The sequence below is a fragment of the Phalacrocorax carbo genome, chromosome 4 (assembly GCF_963921805.1).
Source record: "Phalacrocorax carbo chromosome 4, bPhaCar2.1, whole genome shotgun sequence".
Taxonomy (NCBI): Eukaryota; Metazoa; Chordata; class Aves; order Suliformes; family Phalacrocoracidae; genus Phalacrocorax; species Phalacrocorax carbo.
In genome coordinates, this window is record NC_087516.1 from 43,410,971 (window position 1) to 43,429,753 (window position 18,783).

The following is an 18,783-nucleotide window of genomic DNA, read 5'->3' on the forward strand; positions in this document are numbered from 1 at the left end:
TAGAACAGTCTGTATGAAAGTGGTATTTTACTTAACCAACACTCTTGAAACGTTTGTCAGACCTGACAGTATTTATGAATAGAGCTCACACAGTTCCATTTTTCTCTGGTTATGCCTCCATAAAACTTTCTTAATCAGTAGAGATTTCACGTGGCACTGCTGCAATAAATTTTTGAAATGGTCAGTTAAATGAAGTAATTCTCTGTAGGCATTTCCCATATGTCTGAGAAGTTTTTCAATGAGAATAATTTATAAAATATCATAAAACATCTAGAATTGTTGACTGGTACAAAAAACTAAGCGGCATTGTTTTCTGGGCAGAGTATGTAAAGATTCTAAATTATTAAAAGCTTGCTTTGTAATTCCCTTTAAATCTTCTGTTTTACATTTTGTTTTGTAAGAAATCTGCAATTACTGTAGCCCCCAGCTGTAGCTTACCAAAATATTTTTCAACTGGTAAACTGTTACGGGGTTTCTGAATGCAAGAACCACAACAGAAAAATCATCCGTTTGTTTTAGAAAATAAAGAAAATACAATTTTTAAAATAATGTATCTGGTATTTTTTGAATATGCTATGTGACTGGAGACAAATTTATAGTGTGTTACACTCCAAGGCTTTCATTCAGACTCATGCTGGTTTTTTATTGCTGTAGAACACACTGGGTTGCTTCTGTGGTGGCTATTTCTACCTGAAGATGCATGTATTTTTTCAGCTTGTTCTACCAGTTTCAGGTTTTGCATCTTAAACAGGTCCAGTAGCTGTGACAAAGGAAGAGAGGAGGAAGTCAGGATGAAGTGCTGGTGAATTTTCTTCATAATGTAGATGCTTTTCATTAAAAGCTATGCTTCCTGCTACCATGTTCTCTTTCTCCAACAGAGAATTCAACTGCAAATAAGGCAGTGCATACAAAAAAAACCCCAGAAGATAATTAAGCAGCTGAAAACATAGTCTGTTCATACTTCTAATTCGGCTTTTGATTTCCTTCAAAAGCAAAATTATATCTTGGCTGAGGAAAATACAGAGGAGATATTAGAAAGCAACCTAAATCTGAGAAGATAAAAAAACATGGCAAGGTTGTTTTCCTAAAATCCACATTCCTGCTTTCTGATGTTAACATGACTCTTTTTAATATGTAGGAGTTAAGTGTCGCAAAACAACATTGTGCTGTGACATAGAAACACTTTCAAAGTGTTATATTGTTATGCAGCAATACAAAAAGTGCTTTCTATGACATTATTTTATAAAAATACCTTACTAGATCTTCATACCCAGTTTCTCAAAGTATCAAACTCTATTCAGCTGATAACACTTGATTTGTTCAGTTTTGTTTAGCAAAGCTTAGAGAAAAACAACAGAAAATTCTGATACAAGAAAATAAAGATGAATTGCTGAATATTAGAGAAGCATGTTCTTTTGCCTCCAGCAGTAGCTGCCAAGCTGGAGAGCTGTCCCATCCCCTCAGTTAGACTGCGGCTGTATTGATACCTGTTTACTGCTAATTGAGCATTTTAAAAGTTTTGCATAGGTTGGAGCTTCAGGCTAGAAATGAGAGAAAATATGCATGGTTCAGTGGGCCTTAACAATCCTGCAGACAGATATTATTAACTCCTTACATTATCAATTTGTAGTAGACAATCTCTTGAAGAGCTGCCAGTCAGTATTTATAACCCTGCAGATTAAATTAGAGGCACAGATAGTAAGTGCTGAGTAAATAAATAAAAGAACATTACTATTTAGCTTTCTATTTTGCAGTTACATTCCTACTTGCATGTTTGTCGTGCTCAGCTAATAAATGAGAAATGTGTAGCATATTCCTTATTCTATACATCTTTTAAATACGGTAAGAAATTAATTTATTTGCAAGTGAAGTAGTTCTGCTAGCACACTCCAAACATTCAACATCAAATCATTGATTCAGCATCATCTCTATAAAAAAAACCAACACTGAAATAAAAATTCATCTCAGGGTTTCTGTAACACAACTTCTGGGAAACGCTCTCTGTATTGCATTGAAACTGTTATTTAATTGCACACCAAGTCAGTTCATGATCTTCTCTTGCAGCCTCACATATGTATTGAACAGGAAATGCAAAAACATTGATATAAGCTCAGTGGGGCACTGTCTCAAAGAAGATGCTCAAGCACTGAAAGCAAACCTTTACTGTCTTTGCTAAGGTAAAAAAAGGAGTTAGCTTAAAATGACTCCTCTCATCCCTTCCAGGAACCGTACAGGAGATATCAAGGCCTTATAATCAGCGCTGCAGAAGAACAATGAGGGGGTGTAAGGCATTCATGGAAGAGCCTGATCTCTGCCCAGAGTGCTGAGCATGACCGTCTCTTCAGTGAGCACCAGCAGAGCCATCCTTGCTGTGTCTGGTACCTGGGAAAGGCAGCCAGAGTGGTGGTAAGTCTTCTCTACAACTTATGTCCTTAAGCACAGGGCAACCTCTGTACTTTACAGAGCACCTCTCAGTCCTATTCTGCATTGCTATTCATCAGCTTGAATGTAAAGCTGCAACAGGAAACCATGGGAAGATTTAGATCACAGCTTGCAGTCAAGAGCAGTTTGGTGAGACCAACTGTTGTGTATTGAAGTGTCCTAAAAACTGGTGGGGCTTGTGCTGTGTGATGTTACAAATATCCTGAATATGAGAACATGCTGTCACTGCTTTAGTCCATGTTAGATATAATATGTCATACCTTGGTACATAGTTAAACAGAAACATTTGTTTAAAGCAGACAAATCAGAACAGGACCACTGACTGTACTCGTATGAGTACAAGTGAAACAATCTCTAGCCTGTGAAACATACTGAAGCAGCCCTTTAAATTGATTAGTATGATATGATTGATCTATTAATATTTGTAATCAGTATTGTTTTCTAGCAGCCTTTAATGTGGAGTGCAGTGTGCCTAGTACCTTTTGCCTACAAGTCTGATTCTCTTATTTACTCTATTAACACAGACCCTACATAGGTCAGATTTCACATTGTTGCATTACTATGCTGCTCGAGCAGCAGTGCATGATCAGACAGTTTTAGCTTTCTCCTGGCAAAGCAGGAGCAATACACAGGGGATGGCAAATGCCTCCAAATACATCTCACCTGCAAGCAAGTGGCAGCCCTTTTGCACCTGATCCTAGACTGCATCCTGGTTGGGTTCAGCACTGGTGGAACCAGTGGGGGCTGCTCTTTAAGTGACTACGGATATGTTCACTATATATTCACTGTGCCTTTCCACTCCCCTGGATGCCCAACTGAGATGTTAAGAAGTAATCTCTGGGCAATTGCCAGATAGCATATAGTTTGCTTCTTAGAGATCAATATCCTAGGCTGCAGGGACTGTGCTAGAGGTTCAGCACTTCTGCGTGAGCACAATTAATTACATAGGTGAGCCCTGTGTTTAGACACTCTTTCATCCTTGATCTGCCTAACAGCCTCTCTGCTAGGGATTATCCTCCCTCCTCACTGACTAATTTGACAACAGACTTTATCCATGTCCTTTGAGATAAAGATGAGAGACATAGAACTGCCTATTGGTGTTCTGAGTTTTGTAGTGTTTAAAAAAAAAAAAAGCGCCTTTATAATGTAAACTCCATTATGAAGGATACAAAGGAAGCCCCCACTGCAAGTATTCTAATCAAAGGAGAACTCCCCTGGTGCTACTGAGGACAGAAATTGTGATGAGCTCTGTTCTGCTCTAAATTACTAATTGACTTTTTCTAAAGAACACCTACTAGGAATCTTGAAGTTTTATGGCAAATGCTAAGCAGCAGCTGTTTTCTAATTGTGCTTCCCATTCTATACTCCTCACAAATATCTCTTTTGAATAATAAGCTGGAGACACTTCCAGTTAAAAGCAGTGCAGATCAGAGGAAACTATGTTAATGTAAGAGGATAGGTCTTAAGCTCAGAAAAGCCATGAAATTTATGGATGACTTTTAATAATTCTCTTTAAAGTTCTTTTATATGTTGGTATTTCCATGTCTTGTTTTATGGCATGAGAGGCTGCTGTGAGCATCCCACGATGAATATCTGCTTATCGGCACACAGAGAGAGAAGTAATTACAACATTCATACTGTGTTTTGTGTCATTAAGTTGCTATTTGGATCTAAGCATAACTTATATTTAAAAATATGATTATTATTAGCAAATTGTCACTGATGATTGTCTTGATAATTCAAGAAAATTACTGGCAACAAGACTTTCTTCTGGACAGAATCAGGCCCTTTGGGCCAAATTTTCAAGTGGACAACAGCTGCTGTGTATAGGCAAGGAAACATACATGCTGCTTTGCCTACATTTTTAGTATCTTTCACTTAGCCAGTTCACTGGCTTGTGTGGGCCAGTATAGAAATGCACTTTTTTTTTTTTACCCCAGTGCACACATATTATATATATAATTGATAGGAAAAAATTCGTATTATTCCAGAATAGATGTATGGTGTTATTCTTTGATGTTAATATTGGCTAGGTCTTTAAAAAAACATATAGACAGAAAAAGAGTCAAAATGCTGGTGGGAGGAATATTTAAAAGATCAGAATGAAGAAATAGGTTACAATTTTGAAGATGTTCTCTCTGAATGATTTAACAGTTTAAATAGGTGGCCTGATTTTCAGCTCTGTCAAGCCGATTTAGATAACATAGTACAGGTTTAGGAATACAATTAAAATTTTCATTAACATTTTTGTATAGCTCCAAAAAATATTTTTGGGGAAGACAAAGGTGGTTGCAGGGGCAAGTACTCCTGAATATTACATTTTGATCAGTATGATATTTTGAACCAGATGAATCAACCGTGACAACCTGGATCAAGTTTAATCCACAAATGGGCTATACCAAAAAGCTGGTTTTAGGTTTTGAAGTGCAAAAGAGAAAGATTTTTTTAAAAAAAAATTCTGGTGCCATTATTTATACATTGGCAAAACCTCCACTTGCCTGAAATGTCTGGTTCCAGCAGTGACCAGCAGACGGGAGCATTACGGAGACTGAACTGCATTGTCTTTATGGACAGCCTGAATTCACTATGCCTGCAAGCCTGTTCTGTGCTTGCCTTGGACACCAACAGGACTGTTTGCTAAGGAGACCATTCTGTCTCGTTCTCCCAGTGATCTGTCATGTGGTCGGCTGCAAGGGTGGGTGGCACTGAGTGGTTAAGGCAGACATGCAGGGCAGATAAATAGGCATGCAGGGCAATCCCTGTGGTGCATCAGCTACTGCATCACCCTGGACCTAAAAAGTGAGGCATGCTTCAGGAGGTGTGCTGTGCAGGCGGATGGCTAGCTTAGCTTTGGGGCTACTCTTACACTGCTGTATAATTTTAACTGGAAACCATCTCTGTTGAACCATGTCTGATTGGAGGTCTAGTGAACACAGTGTGATAAATTGCTGCTAGGTTAGAGGTCCGGCATCTTTAACATTTATCCAGCTTGGTGTGAACCACTATAAAAATCATGAGGCAATGAGGGTTCTGGTTTCAAAGGGGACTGCCTGCATGAACAAGGCTTGCCAGAGCTGCCTCTCTTTGAACTTTTGAGCACGGAGGCATTTTATATTAAATTGTCTTTTCCATCATCTAATTTTCTTGCCTTGGGTATTCAGTTGTGAACTGACCCTGGTCCGTCATTCTATACATAAGTTTCTAACAGAACTTTGAAGTTCCTTCCACATTTCAAGAGGAGATTCAAAAGTATATCCTGAAGGGATTCTGGAGAGATGTGTTTTGAAAACTAAAAGGAAAAACAGGCAAGAAATTCCATATCCAAGTGAGCCTTGTATCAAGGAGGACAATATTAACAGTGATTCATAATATCAGTCATGTCAAAATATGTTAATAGGCAAATCAGCCTCCCTGCACAGTTCCGTATATGTGTTTATTTATAGATACATATGTGCACTTTTACATGTATGCAGACAGGTATATAAACAAAACCTGGGTTAATTTATCTTATGGGAACATTAAGATTTAAACATTTTTCTAGCTTGTAAGTATATGGAACTTGTTAAATAGCTACTTTCCCTGTGTGGGTAATAGCTTTCAGTTATGCCATCCTAACAATGATTCCCCCATCAGGTTCTACATGAACAAGTCATCGCACATTTTGTAACAATTTCTAAAATATAAGTTACTTACATAGAGAATGCTTATTGCTTAGGTGAGTGACTCCGGTAGCTTACAAATACTTTAATAACAGGAATAAATAATTAATGCACATTTCTTTTAAAATCTGTTACTATGAGATTCTTTAATATTCAGAGTAGCATCTTTCAGGCATTGTTGGCAATTCTTGAATATATGTAGGATTGTTCATTGCAGTGCCTGTTTCCATAGTCTGAAAACTGCTTGTGTGCAGAGATCCCCCAAATGAAATAAAAACTTTCCACAACAATTAAGGACTTGTTTCAGTGATGTACTTAAGCCACATTCTTAAATTTGAGCACGTTCTGAAACCCACCCAACTCATTAAAGGCTCAGCACAAGCTTAGATACTGCTGAATTCAGTAAGAGTTAGTATGTGCTCAAGTGCTTTCCTGAACAAAAGCCTGAACTCTTGCAATGCTTCTACAGCCTCTCAAAATCCTCCCTGAAGGGAGGTTTTATGCTGCAGACGGAACATGCCGCAGGTGCAGACTTTCTTATGTTTGCTGAAAGCTGCTTGCAACTGATCCAGCATGCTCCTGCATTCAGAGAGTTTAAAGGAGGAGGGAGTGTGTGGAATTGCTGTCAGGTTTCCCTCTTCCCAGCTTTTCTCATGTGCAAAGCCCTGTGTTCTCATGGAGAGGGAAAGCATCAGATGTTAGCAGATCTGATGGAGAAGAACTTACTGCTCTGCAGTAAGTGGGAATTTAACTTGATTTAATAATTGGAAATTTAGCTGTTATCCTTTTGGCAGTGAATGCTAGTTTTTCATCCTGAATCCTTCCTATGTTTTCTAAATATCCATGTTCTGTATGGGGTTTTTACGCTTCTTTTGTCCCTTTTATGCTTCTTCCAGATTTTTCTCAATTTTCTCTTTTATATTTACATGCTCTTCTAACTACTTATTATAATATTCTACTACTAACTAACATTATACCCTTCCAAAGATGCCTTGCAAAATTTAACATAGAATATAACTACATCACGTATATTCAAAAGGTAATAAAAACCACTCCCCCAACCCCAAACAAAACATGCAACTCCCCTCCAAAGACCAGTCCAAGCACGCCTACTTGTAGTATGCCTATCCCCACCCTAATACTTTTGGGGTTTTTTACTCCACTCACTTGTTTTCCTACCCCACTATATTTACATTTTGCCAGAAAATTATTTGGCTAAATATGATTCTTATTCTGAAACAGAAGAAATGAGGTATTTCTCTGTCTTTAAAGAAGTTGTTGGACTAATATTCCTCCAAAACCGATGTTGGAAATATCAAGTCAAAGTAGTGTAGTAACAGCTGATCTGTATCCATCCCTTCAGATTTATAAACTGACAAAATAAGCAAATCAACTATCCACACTGACGCCTTGGGACAAGTTGGCACACAGATAATTAGGAAGTTATTTTCCAAGAGAAAGACACTGTGTTTTATATAGCCTTAGTATGCCAGAGATTAGTACAGCCAGTGATTTAGCTGAATACGTGAGCCAATGATCTGCTGGCTGAGAGGGTTCATCATTGTTATGAATTCAACAACAAATTTGATGAGAGGGTAGGACAATTAGGGTGATGATATGCTCCTTCACAAATGTGCAGAGGAATCATTATGAAAAGGGAAATTGATGAAATCATTAAACTGAATGTAAACTTGAACTCAATTTGTAAATCAAAGAGGAATTTCCCATGCAGAATTGCTGGATGGGTCTATTACATTATACATCACTCACAAATGCTTAGTAGAATCACTTTTCAATCATGAAAACATTAACCCAACTATTGTTACACATTGTTAAAATATAGCTGATTATTTACTTTACTTACTTGACTTTTTACCTCAAATTACTTAATGTGCATCTGAGGAAGACATCATGAGGGTTTGAGAGCACAGTAGGCTTTCATTAGGATGAAGATGGTTTTATGGTAGTTTCCTACCTGACTGTTTTTTCTTTTTCAGGCTATATTATAAGAGAGAATGAAAAACAATCAAATGAAAGTTAGTAGAAATAACTCTTAAGATACCAAATAAATAAAATGTCTCAATTTTAAATTGGAATCTTCCATAGATAATTTCTTTGTGGAATGTTGACAAATTTTTAAGATTAATTCCTGTCTTGTTTTATAGTACCATTAAAATATTCTAGGTTTGATTCCCATCTAAATTAAAATTTACTTGTAATATCAATGCAAAAACATTGCAGCATCTGCAAAAAATAAGAAAATAAAATGTAATAAAACTATAACAATGTTTCCTTCTTAGTTACAGAATGAAACAAAAAAAGGTGTATTTAGGAATAGGTCATTTGCAGTGATTTGATGTACTCATGGAGGAAGCCAAATAGCTCATTGACATTGATATTGAATGCATTGCTGAATGTTAAGATTTTCTTTGACTAAAATGACGGACTGTAGGGGCTATGCTGATCTACTGGATAGTTCAAGGCACAGTGATGGTGTATGGATGGTTCATGCATGGCTCTGATTTATTTATTGTCTTCTTGTATTATATACCTTGACTTCTGAAAGGAAAAGTCTGTAGTATGAGGCTAAATTAAAAAATTTCACCCAGGGGGTGTCAAAGAACTCTTGAGATGTGGTGGTGGTCGTCTTTCTGCTATGAGAAACAACACGTGACATTGAAATTATCTGTTAGAAAGTGCTGCTTTTTCTTAGAGAAGTTTGGTAATAAAGTTTTCTATGCAAGGGACAACTGAAATAACAAAGTGTCATGTATCTGTGGTGCAGGAAACAATAACCTGTCTGTAATTAGCTCAGAAATTTCAGGAAATGTCTGCTGGCTGTAACGTCTAGAACAGGAGTAGTCTTTATTTGATTTGTAGAGTAATAAGTACTGTCTTAGCCTATGACGTTAAACACTACATTAAAGTATAGGAGATAATCATTAGGAATTGTATGAGAAGTCAAAGTGTAGCCTATTTTTCTGAGAGCTTATGTCAAAGACATCTGCTTTGGTCCAGACACATACCTGCTTTTAAAACTTGGTCTGTTTTTCAAATACTACGTAGAGTATTGCCATTAAACTCATGAATGAAAACTGTTAGTCTGGTAGATGTGGGATTGCTAACTTCTCCCAAACCTTACACTTTTTGAATGGTACCAATAGTTTTATTTTTTAGAGCTGCCTAGTTATTGCCTCTTGATACATGGAGATATATTGGTTGGTTGAGGGTTCTTTTCAAAGATCACAGCCTGTAGAGATACTGTGAAGAAAATTAAGAAACTTAATTTTCTGTAGTCTTCCTCAGATGAGCTACAAAAGGAAATCTTTTCTTCCAGTATTACAGTTTGTACTGGTTATGTCTGTATTTATCCAGTTATGCAAACAGCAGTGTATTTCCTTTTGATTATGAAGATAGATTGGTGTAGATCTTTTTGTGCATTATAGCAAACTCAAAATGCAGCAGTGTCTCAGTTTCTGACTCAGAACAGTTGTGACCATGATATGGTTGCTCTGTTGCTGTAATAGCTCTTTATAAAGTAATTGGTTATATGATTAATAACTCTGTTAGATTTTTTGAAAGTCCTTGATAAGGAAGAGAGTTTATATTTGAAACTCTCTGAAACTTCTGCTTCATACTTGTGCTTTTACATGCGTTTCATAAAAGCATTCAATGAGAAAGTAAAAACTCTGGAAATATGCAGCAGAATGCGCCCATTGTTGGTGAAAGTGAAGAGGTGGGTATTAGCAGAGTTATAGCAAGCCTCTGTATGTTTGGTTTTTTTCTTTAGCTGCACTTGCTGGTAGGATTTGGATGAAGGGCATCTGGGGGATCACCCAACAGCTTAGAAAAGTCACAGGTTCGGTTAGCATGATGCACAAGACTGATCAAAGCTACTGGCAGGAGGATATGAATAAAAAAGTCTTCTCCAAGCCTGACATTGGGGACAGCAGTGCTGATACCAGGCAGTAGCTGTAGCGTGTAGCAGGTTATCCAGGCTGGGGAAATCCTCTTGGACAGAAGCCAGACAGGCGCAGATTCTCTGCTTCCTCTCAGGCAGGGAAGTGGGGGAGCCAGAGAAGAGTCTGCTGGGCTCTACCCTTCTCCTCCCCTGGATTTTTCCCTTCTTTGGGCAGCGGGCTCACCGCATCCAGGATAGGGTTTGGTATAGAGATGTCACTGTTTGCAGCAACATGGGATTGTACTCCTTTGTTCCCAGATTGTGCTTTAGTTTGGTTAAGCTGTAAGGAGATGGTTGTCCTTGAATTTCTGCAAAATTAGGAGGTGTAAAGCATGCTAGATTGGTAACAAAATAAATATGCAATTTAATGACATAACAGGGAGTGATTAGGTTGGAAGTGTTAAATGCCACAGCTCCTTGGAAGGGGAGTAGCAGGGTGTGCTGGCATCCTCAGCACTCAATAATCAAGTGACATGGCAAAGTAGGGAGGGAAGCAGTGGAAGGAAGGTTGCCAGGATAACTTTGAAACCTTGTCTAAATCCACCTATAATGGTTATTAAGGGTTACCAGGGTTAGCATTCAACCTATATGATCATCTGTGATTTACAGAAATTTTAAATCTCTTTTTTCCTTCTTTTTTTTGAAAGGGTAGCTTTAATAGTACATGTATTTAAATTGCTCCAACTTTTCTGGACTCACTGTCCTATATCTAGTACATTGAGAGTATTACTTCTGGTATTTTATTTGACTTATATGCAGGCCAGAATAGACCTCAGGATGCTCTTACCTTTATGCAGTGTTTTGAAATATTATCCTTGGATTTCAGTGTCTATAGGCATGATCAATTATTTCCCTTTGACGGTGCTATTGTTACATACATATTCCACAATTCATGTGTGCTAAATTTGTAACTGATCTTTAGGGTAGTATAAACAGTATGCATTTATTTACATGTGTATACATGCATGAGGAGGTAATTAATTTACTTGCTATCGATTTGTTTTCCTTTTGATTCTGGCAGACAGCTCAGCATTACATTTTGTTATTTATGCAGTAATGTTCTGATGAAAGTTGTAAAACCAGAACATTAGTAAGTTTATTTTTCCTACCTTTGTAAATCTATTTGTAAGGCTGATGCACTAAACTGTAGCCTCTGCACCTATCTTTTTACTAGGGAATGTAAAATAAAACATTTTTCTGAGAGTACAAAGCATAAAATGGTGAATTTACCTTAGCATTCTTGACATCAGCATAAAGCGTCTGTGATAGATCAGGATCCAAAGTGATGAGGTTTCAGTGTGATAAGCTTAATCAGTGAGGAGTCCCAACAGTACTACTCAAATATTAAAAATCATGTGTTTACTATCATACTGAGGTGCATTGCTCCTGTTCTCTACCTGAAGTATCCGGCCAAACCAAGAAAAATTCCACCACCAAATTCAAAGCCAAACTGCTCAAATTAGCCATTTGTATATGCTAACATCCAAATGGTTTGAGTTATGGACACTACTAAACTAGGGTGACACTCAAGATTTTGTATGCATTTATGATGTCTCAAAGACCATACAAATGCATGTATTTACTGTTTTACACCCATTTAGATGGTTTGCTCATTCATAAGCCAAGTACTCCATGAGCAAAAGAGAGCCTCTCTGCCCTGTCCCTCCTGACAGCCTGTCTGGTGTCAGGAGGGATAGACATGCATGCTTTGTACAGGGATTGTGTTTACACCTTGTCGTTTTATATTACAGCACCCCATAAAAGCAGGCAGAAAGGTCCTTTTGAAGTATTTTGTTCACAAGGGACTGTATCAGATGAACTTTTTTCTTGTTTTTCTTGTTATCTTCCATGTATATTCCAGTGAAGAGGAGTTTTGAATGAAACTCAAGTATTTGTAAGATCTTTTGCATGATTTCAGTGGGTGTTGACAGAAATGGCAATCTGATTCATAAACACAGAAAAAAAAACAGATTAGTTTTTGTACAGAGTTGCATATAATGTACAAAATGAACTACTGTGTACAACTACTAAAATGCAAAGATTGCTCATAAAATAAGAGTCTGTATTTTCAGCAGCTCATTTAAGATGTGGGGGCTTTATTGTGCCATGGTTTATACAGCAGCACGTGTAATGGCTGTGATTCCTCTTGCTATGGTTGTCTACATTCCTTTTAAGTTTGCAAGGTTTATTTTCTGATTACCTGAACACCTGCTTTGTCCCTAGTGAAAGTTGAATTGTATTGAATGTAGTGGTACTCTCCCTTTTAATATAGATTTCCAAGCATTTTGCAAAGGGAATACTGCTTCCCTTATCATTATGCCCATTTAACAGAGATATTTCAGTTAGGAATGGAAGCACCTCTCTGAAGCACGTTGGCTTCTGAATCACTTATGCCCTTTGAAATTGTTATTCCAATGTCCGATATTTGTTTTTACTTGAATTAATAATTTCAAACCAGAAGGTAAATAAAATTGAATAGTAAGAGATTTGGGTAAATATATGCACTTCTATGTTAGTATAAGAGGACAGATGCCTAAGAAATGTGGTATAAATTTAGTAGATAAGAATTGTATGTAATCATATGACATTTAGCAGTGATTATTTAATTTTAAAGCATTTACAGTGCAATTTGACAATTATATTAAATTATAGCACATTTGCAATTCATTTTAAATTATAAAGTATTGTGAAGAAAAGTACATTAAATCAGCATTTTTGTTTCAATTTCCTGTCTCTAACTAAAAAAAAAAGCCTCCGTAGTAAGTGACATGTAATAATGAATTCTTTTTCTTTTCAGAAGAATTTTGCTGTCTTTTGATAAAGAAGTAGTATATAATTTAATAGATATTCTTCTGTAACTTAGCGGAGGGTTACCAGAGGGCAGTGTTTGACAGATCCATTCAGTTGCTTACCAGTTATGGGTAGGGATCCGGCTTTATCCTCTTCTCTGTACAGAGCCTCAGCGTTGGTGAGAGCAACAGTTCCTCTCCCAACTGCTGACAGTTTTGGGAACACAACCTGGATGCAAGAGCTGAACATGCATCTTCAGACCATTTGAAACCCTGAAGTCCTAGGAGCTAAGGTCAAAACCATGGCTTCCACTGAGGAAGCCACCCAGGTAGTAAGAACATGCTCCTGTGAAACAGGTGGAAGGGATATTTGAAGTACAGCTGCTTCCTCACTTATTGTCTCAGGACTCAAATGGTCTTCAGTGCTCTCTCTGATCTTGCTATGTTCTTTTTAGGTAGGATTTAGCACCTTGAGTTCAGGCAGATCTTGTGTGCACTGTCAGCTTATTCTTCACTACTAATGTCCTGCAGGGCAGCTGCACCTTAGTGAGGGAGACAGTGGGGCCTGTCCCTTAAGCAAGGCAGAAGTCTCCTATCTCCCACAAAACACAAATTCTCTGTACCCTTAATACATAGATACTGTCGCTACTGTCTGGGTATGTGATTTCATTTATGCCTCAGAAAATGGTTCTTTTTTCAGAAAGCTCAAGTTGCAGCCTTCTTTGCCCCTCTGCCTTCCTTACACCTGGGACACAGGACAGCAGTCCTTAGATTTTGGGAAAATATGTGCATTAATCAGGCCTGTAGAAAAGTGCAGAATAATCATTAACCTCCAGTGCCGATGTCCTAGACAGTGTTCAGCTGACCCAGCCTTCGGGCCTGTGTCTGCCATTGCCTTTGGATCGGATCCACTTCAGCACTGACCACTGCCATGCCAGAGATGTCTGCCCAGCTCAGGTCACCCACATCTTCTCTGGAACAGCTACTCAGTCTCCTCTGAAATCCCTACGTAAATTCCCTTGGGAGTATGTTGCCTCTTACAGCTCCTGTGCTTTGGGCATGCCCTGGATCCTTGCTAACTTCAGCCTGAGCTTTAGGGAGCCTAAGAAAACAAAAGCAGACCCTCAGGGCAAACATGAAGTGCTCAGTAGCAGCTGTCTCCTCTGAACAGCCGCATTAATGACATTTAGCCTCTTCAGCAAGCTCTTCTCAGAGCTTAGTTGCTTTATACATCTACACCTCTTGTCAATTAGCGCTCTATTATGCAGATTTCACCTCAGTTTACTTGGAAATAAAACCAAATAACATATTTATTGTTACTAATGAGTAATGACTTGAGATATTGCTTCTCTATTTGTGCATAATGACTTAAATAACTTCAACACCTTTGCTAAGCTGTAGCTGGCATCTTTGCTTTTGATGTTTTTTTTTCTTTCCTCTCTCATTCTTTTGCTGTGAGAAGGTTGAGGCTGACAAGCGAGGCATTACTGGTTCTCAGGTGTGTGCCAGGTTTCAGAATGACAAGTAATGCATGTTAAAAGCATGTAGGTGGGCAAAGTAACATGTGCTTCCAGGATGAAAAGCCTTCCTGAAAGGCTGGCTGTCCCACCTGACGCACCCAGTCAACAACTCATAACTGCTGCTGTGTTTTTTCTTTACATCCTGTCATTAGGGAGTGGAGGAATCCAGGTAATCCTCTTTTCCTCCAGTTCTTCTGTCTGTCTCTCCATTTGAGGTGAAGAGCACCTCCCCTGCTCATTTCCTCTCTCCTTTACTATGTGGACTGAAAAGCAGGCTGGTGGGTAAAAGCCTATGACAACTTCTCCCCACCCAACCTTGGAAGGTAAGAGGAGATGAAGAATCTGTTGACAGCTGAGACTGAGAAGATAAAATTGCTATATGGAGCTAATGGGCAGGAAGAGATGTGGGGACCTTACTGATATGGGAGCTCTACAGTGCAGGGAACTACTTGATTAGGTTTAATAACAGGAGTTCTACTTTTTTTTAAGCCCTACTGAGTGCTCAGTTGTAGCTGGAGTCACTGGATTTGAGGAACGTGATCAGGAAATAATGCGTGTCAGGACAATGTCAAAGGATTAATTTTGCCTTCTTTTAAGTAAAGAAAATGAAGACTGTATTTTGTCCTTATGTGACGAGTGATGAAGGAATCCTTTTATTACTGATGAGGAAGGGTAACCAGGCATTTTTCTTGGATGTCATTAAGTGACCCACTAATTGAGAATGTGTGTATTTACATGACCTAAGTAATTTACCATTGATTGATGATATTGTCTGTTTTTCTTTTCCTTCTATGCCATATTTGATGACTACAATTTTGATTCATTTTAGATCTACAATTATTTATATTTTAAGGGTAGATGCCAACTTTAAGTTCTGCTGAGCAGATCTTAGATAAAGACTTTCGCTCTCCTAACAGGTGAAAATCCATATAAGGAAGATGACGTTATGCTTTAAACAGACTTCTGACCTGTACACATTACATCTTCATGTTAACCCAACATTTCAATAAGATCCAGTGTTGATCTGTAGACTAATACTTTCGGTAGATCATCTACGGTAATGCTACAGTGTAGGTATTAGAATCTCAGCCTGGTGGGTTGGCCAGAGATTTTCTCTGGAAGACATCTCTTATGGGACTCTGTAGGCACCTTATGAAAGATAGTAAGGATGAGCAAATTAAAGCAGTCTGTTGCACTGTTAATAGCATAAGTAAAGAACAGTTAACAAGGACAACCATGGGAGAAGAAAATCTATTTGAATAACGTGAAGGATGTGTGAAAAATTGGAGTTGCTCTGACTTCCTCCATTAGTATTAGATGCTTGTAAGGAAAAAAAAAAAGTAAGGGTAGAGAAAAGCAGTGAGGCCTGTGAAGATATGCACCAGTTGGACTATTCTGACATTGGTATTTGGCTATGTGATAGTGAAATAGTGTTGGCAATTCCTAGTAGACATGTATGGGCAACTTGTATAAATTTTCTCAAACATAGGAATAATGAGTTCTGTTGCTCTGATGATGTATTTTCTTTTACTAGCAATCCACTTGGTGTGACTTAATCTGTTTTTTTCAGTTTATAGCATTTTGAGTGGGAGAGTTCTATAATTTATTGTCTGAATTTCACATAAAATATATTTGTGTGTCATATATAAAAATATTTAAATATATATTAATTGAGGCTGAATGTTTAAAACTTAAAAACTAGCAAATAATTTAGTAAGGATCAGAAAATATCGTTTAACAAAATGCTTTGTAAATGCTGTAGGAAATGGAGAGTGGCCAAATTTCTGTAAATTTCTACATGGCCTGTAGTCTTTGTTTGGTCAAAATTCTGCTGATATTACTGGGAATTGTGACAAACCAGGACTATGGGGAGAAATTATGGCAATTTTGAACTTAATAGAAGAGGCATATTTGCTAGCATGGCAGCAACATTTATTCACAGAATGCAAACCGAAGATAGGAGAAGGATGTGCAGTTAACCTGATTGCTCAAATTTTGTAGAAATTGAGGTATATTTTAGATGTATGTCTTAGAGGATGTGGACAAAGGAGAGACATGACAAAATTATTTCCACTGTCGTGAACATTTTCAGTTCTGACTGTACACGCATAGCTTGTCAAAGCATTTAAGTTTGCAGTTGGTCCTTCACCTTTCTGTTGAGCACTCTCATAGATGATGTTTTGAAGGAACAGGTTAAGTAAAGACTGTAATGAACTGTAGATTTATACTTCATGAATTATGCTTAGTGTCTGTCCTTCCACTGGAAATAAATTTCCTGCCGCTCGGGGTTTCATCTAAGTTCTGGTTTACTCATAGGGTCGAGCAAGATGTGGTATAGCTTGGTGAGGGCTGTGAGAACAATGCATATCTATTTCTGTGAATCCATCACTGATTTCTTTCATGAGGGCTTGGAAATGCTATGGTTTGGAAGAAGATTCTTTCACTGCAGCGGTGTAGATACAAGGGTAATCATAATTTACAAAAGCTGCTTTCTTTGGAAGATCATGACAATCTGAATAAAATGAAGCCTCAAAGTAAAGCAGAGGCCATAATCTCTCTGGCCATTCACTGAAAGGGTATGTGTGACCATGAGGTCACATGCTATTCATATAGCTTAAAATTTTAAACAAAAATACCGACCCTTTTACATTTTGAAGATTTAAAGGATTAATGACACTTGGTGGTGAATATGATGTATTCTTCGCAGTTGCAATCATTGCCTGTTGTTGGGGGCTCTGTGCTGTTAACTTACAAGAAATCAAAAAACAGTCACTGATTCCAAGTAAAAAAATCCGTGTGTTCACTTGTGTTAAATCAATACAGCTTCATTAATGCTGATAAGTATGTTTTATCACCTAAAGGACATGCCTGGGTAGCATAATAATTTTTCAGTAGTGGTTAAATAATTTACATACCCAGAATTTTCCATGGTGGATCAGCTTTCAGAATAATCCTGCTCATCCCATATAGTACTTTGGATCTTTGATTTGGCTATGTAGAGGGAAAAAAAAAAAAAAAAGGCAATTAAACCCTTTCAGCAGGCAAAATACGGCACAATTCCCTCAAGCTGACTGCTCAAGCCGGCTGTTCCTCACGACACATTCAGTCACAGAATCTGTCCTTACTCAGACACTGTCTCTCACTAAAAGACACTCTTATACCTTGCCATCTGTCATGTGCTGCCTGTTCCCACAGTAAAAATGGCTCCCCCAATTTAGTCAGATTTGACAGTTATTTCCATTGAGACTGGTGATGGAGTGAGCTTCAGTAATGTGTTCCTTTTCCCACTTCTTCCCTCAGATTGATCTCGTCTCACTTTCATATGTACCCCGAAGTGACTTTGGTGGGACTTCTAAAGGATGAAGATTGATGTACAGAAAAGGTTGTGCCAAAACCTTGTCGTTAGGTAACAGTGTAGAAAGGCTTTGCTTTAAAATTCCTATATTCTATAAAACTTTTGGTAGAGTTGCTCCTCTTCAGTAGAAAACCATACATATTAATTGGACACAGTTTGTATAAATTTTCAGAAATATGTAGCAATAATGATGGAGGAAGACTGAGTGAGAGGTCAAGAAATAAAGAACTGTCTGCAAAGCTAATACTGTATATGGACAAAATACACTTTCATGAGGAACAAGGAAACTACAACATTGTCATATGCGTATTTCACTGGGATCTGTCAGCTACAACACATAAATACTAAGCTGACAGCTCATACCTCTCTTTTCCCAATCAAATATGAACTTACAAATATTAATCCTGTATTTTTTCCAGTAGAATAGCAAAAGGAGATATGTTAGCACAAATTAGCAACTTCAGTGACTTCTGAAATATTTTTGACATATTCCTTTGTCTCCATTATGCTAATTTTATGTTCAGTCTTCATCTCATTTCCCAGATCATCAGAGTGTTTGCATTTGAGAGCTCAAATAGCTAAGCGTCTCAGCAAGCACTAGCGTCACACAGATGATCTCCAGTTCCGTGTGCACCAGCTGTAGCACATCTTCAGTGAGCACCATGTATAGAAGAGACTTAGATGTGCCAAAGATTATGCCAGTGCACCTGTGCATAATCTGGATCTTCATGACCCCAATTCATTCCACTAGCAATATCTGCTGATTTCTCCACCACTCATATCAGCCAGACATTTCAGGTGCCTTGGCCTTTTATGTGTTTGAGGATTCTTCGGTGTAAAAATGTCCAGAATTAATAGACAAACTAAAAGGGTGTGCTCTCAAATATTGATTCGCTAACTCTGTAAAAAAGCATCCTAATACAGCAGATGACCGTTTAGCTGCGACAACCCTAGGTAGGACATATAAGTAAAAACATTACTGTGCATTCAAAGAAGGCCTAATAATGCAGGGAAGTGTGCTTTGTATCTGTTGTAATTACAGCATATCCATAGTACA

General features: G+C 37.9%; 1 long non-coding RNA gene across 1 annotated transcript in view; it reads left to right on the forward strand.

Moving 5' to 3' along the window:
* The window catches only part of LOC135313076 (uncharacterized), a 140,702-nt gene that overhangs the window by 24,435 nt on the left and 97,484 nt on the right, over window positions 1–18,783 (forward strand). Inside the window, exon 3 of the long non-coding RNA XR_010372670.1 lies at window positions 2,224–2,406. This is a non-coding gene — a long non-coding RNA (uncharacterized LOC135313076). The remainder of the gene's footprint in view (window positions 1–2,223; window positions 2,407–18,783) is intronic.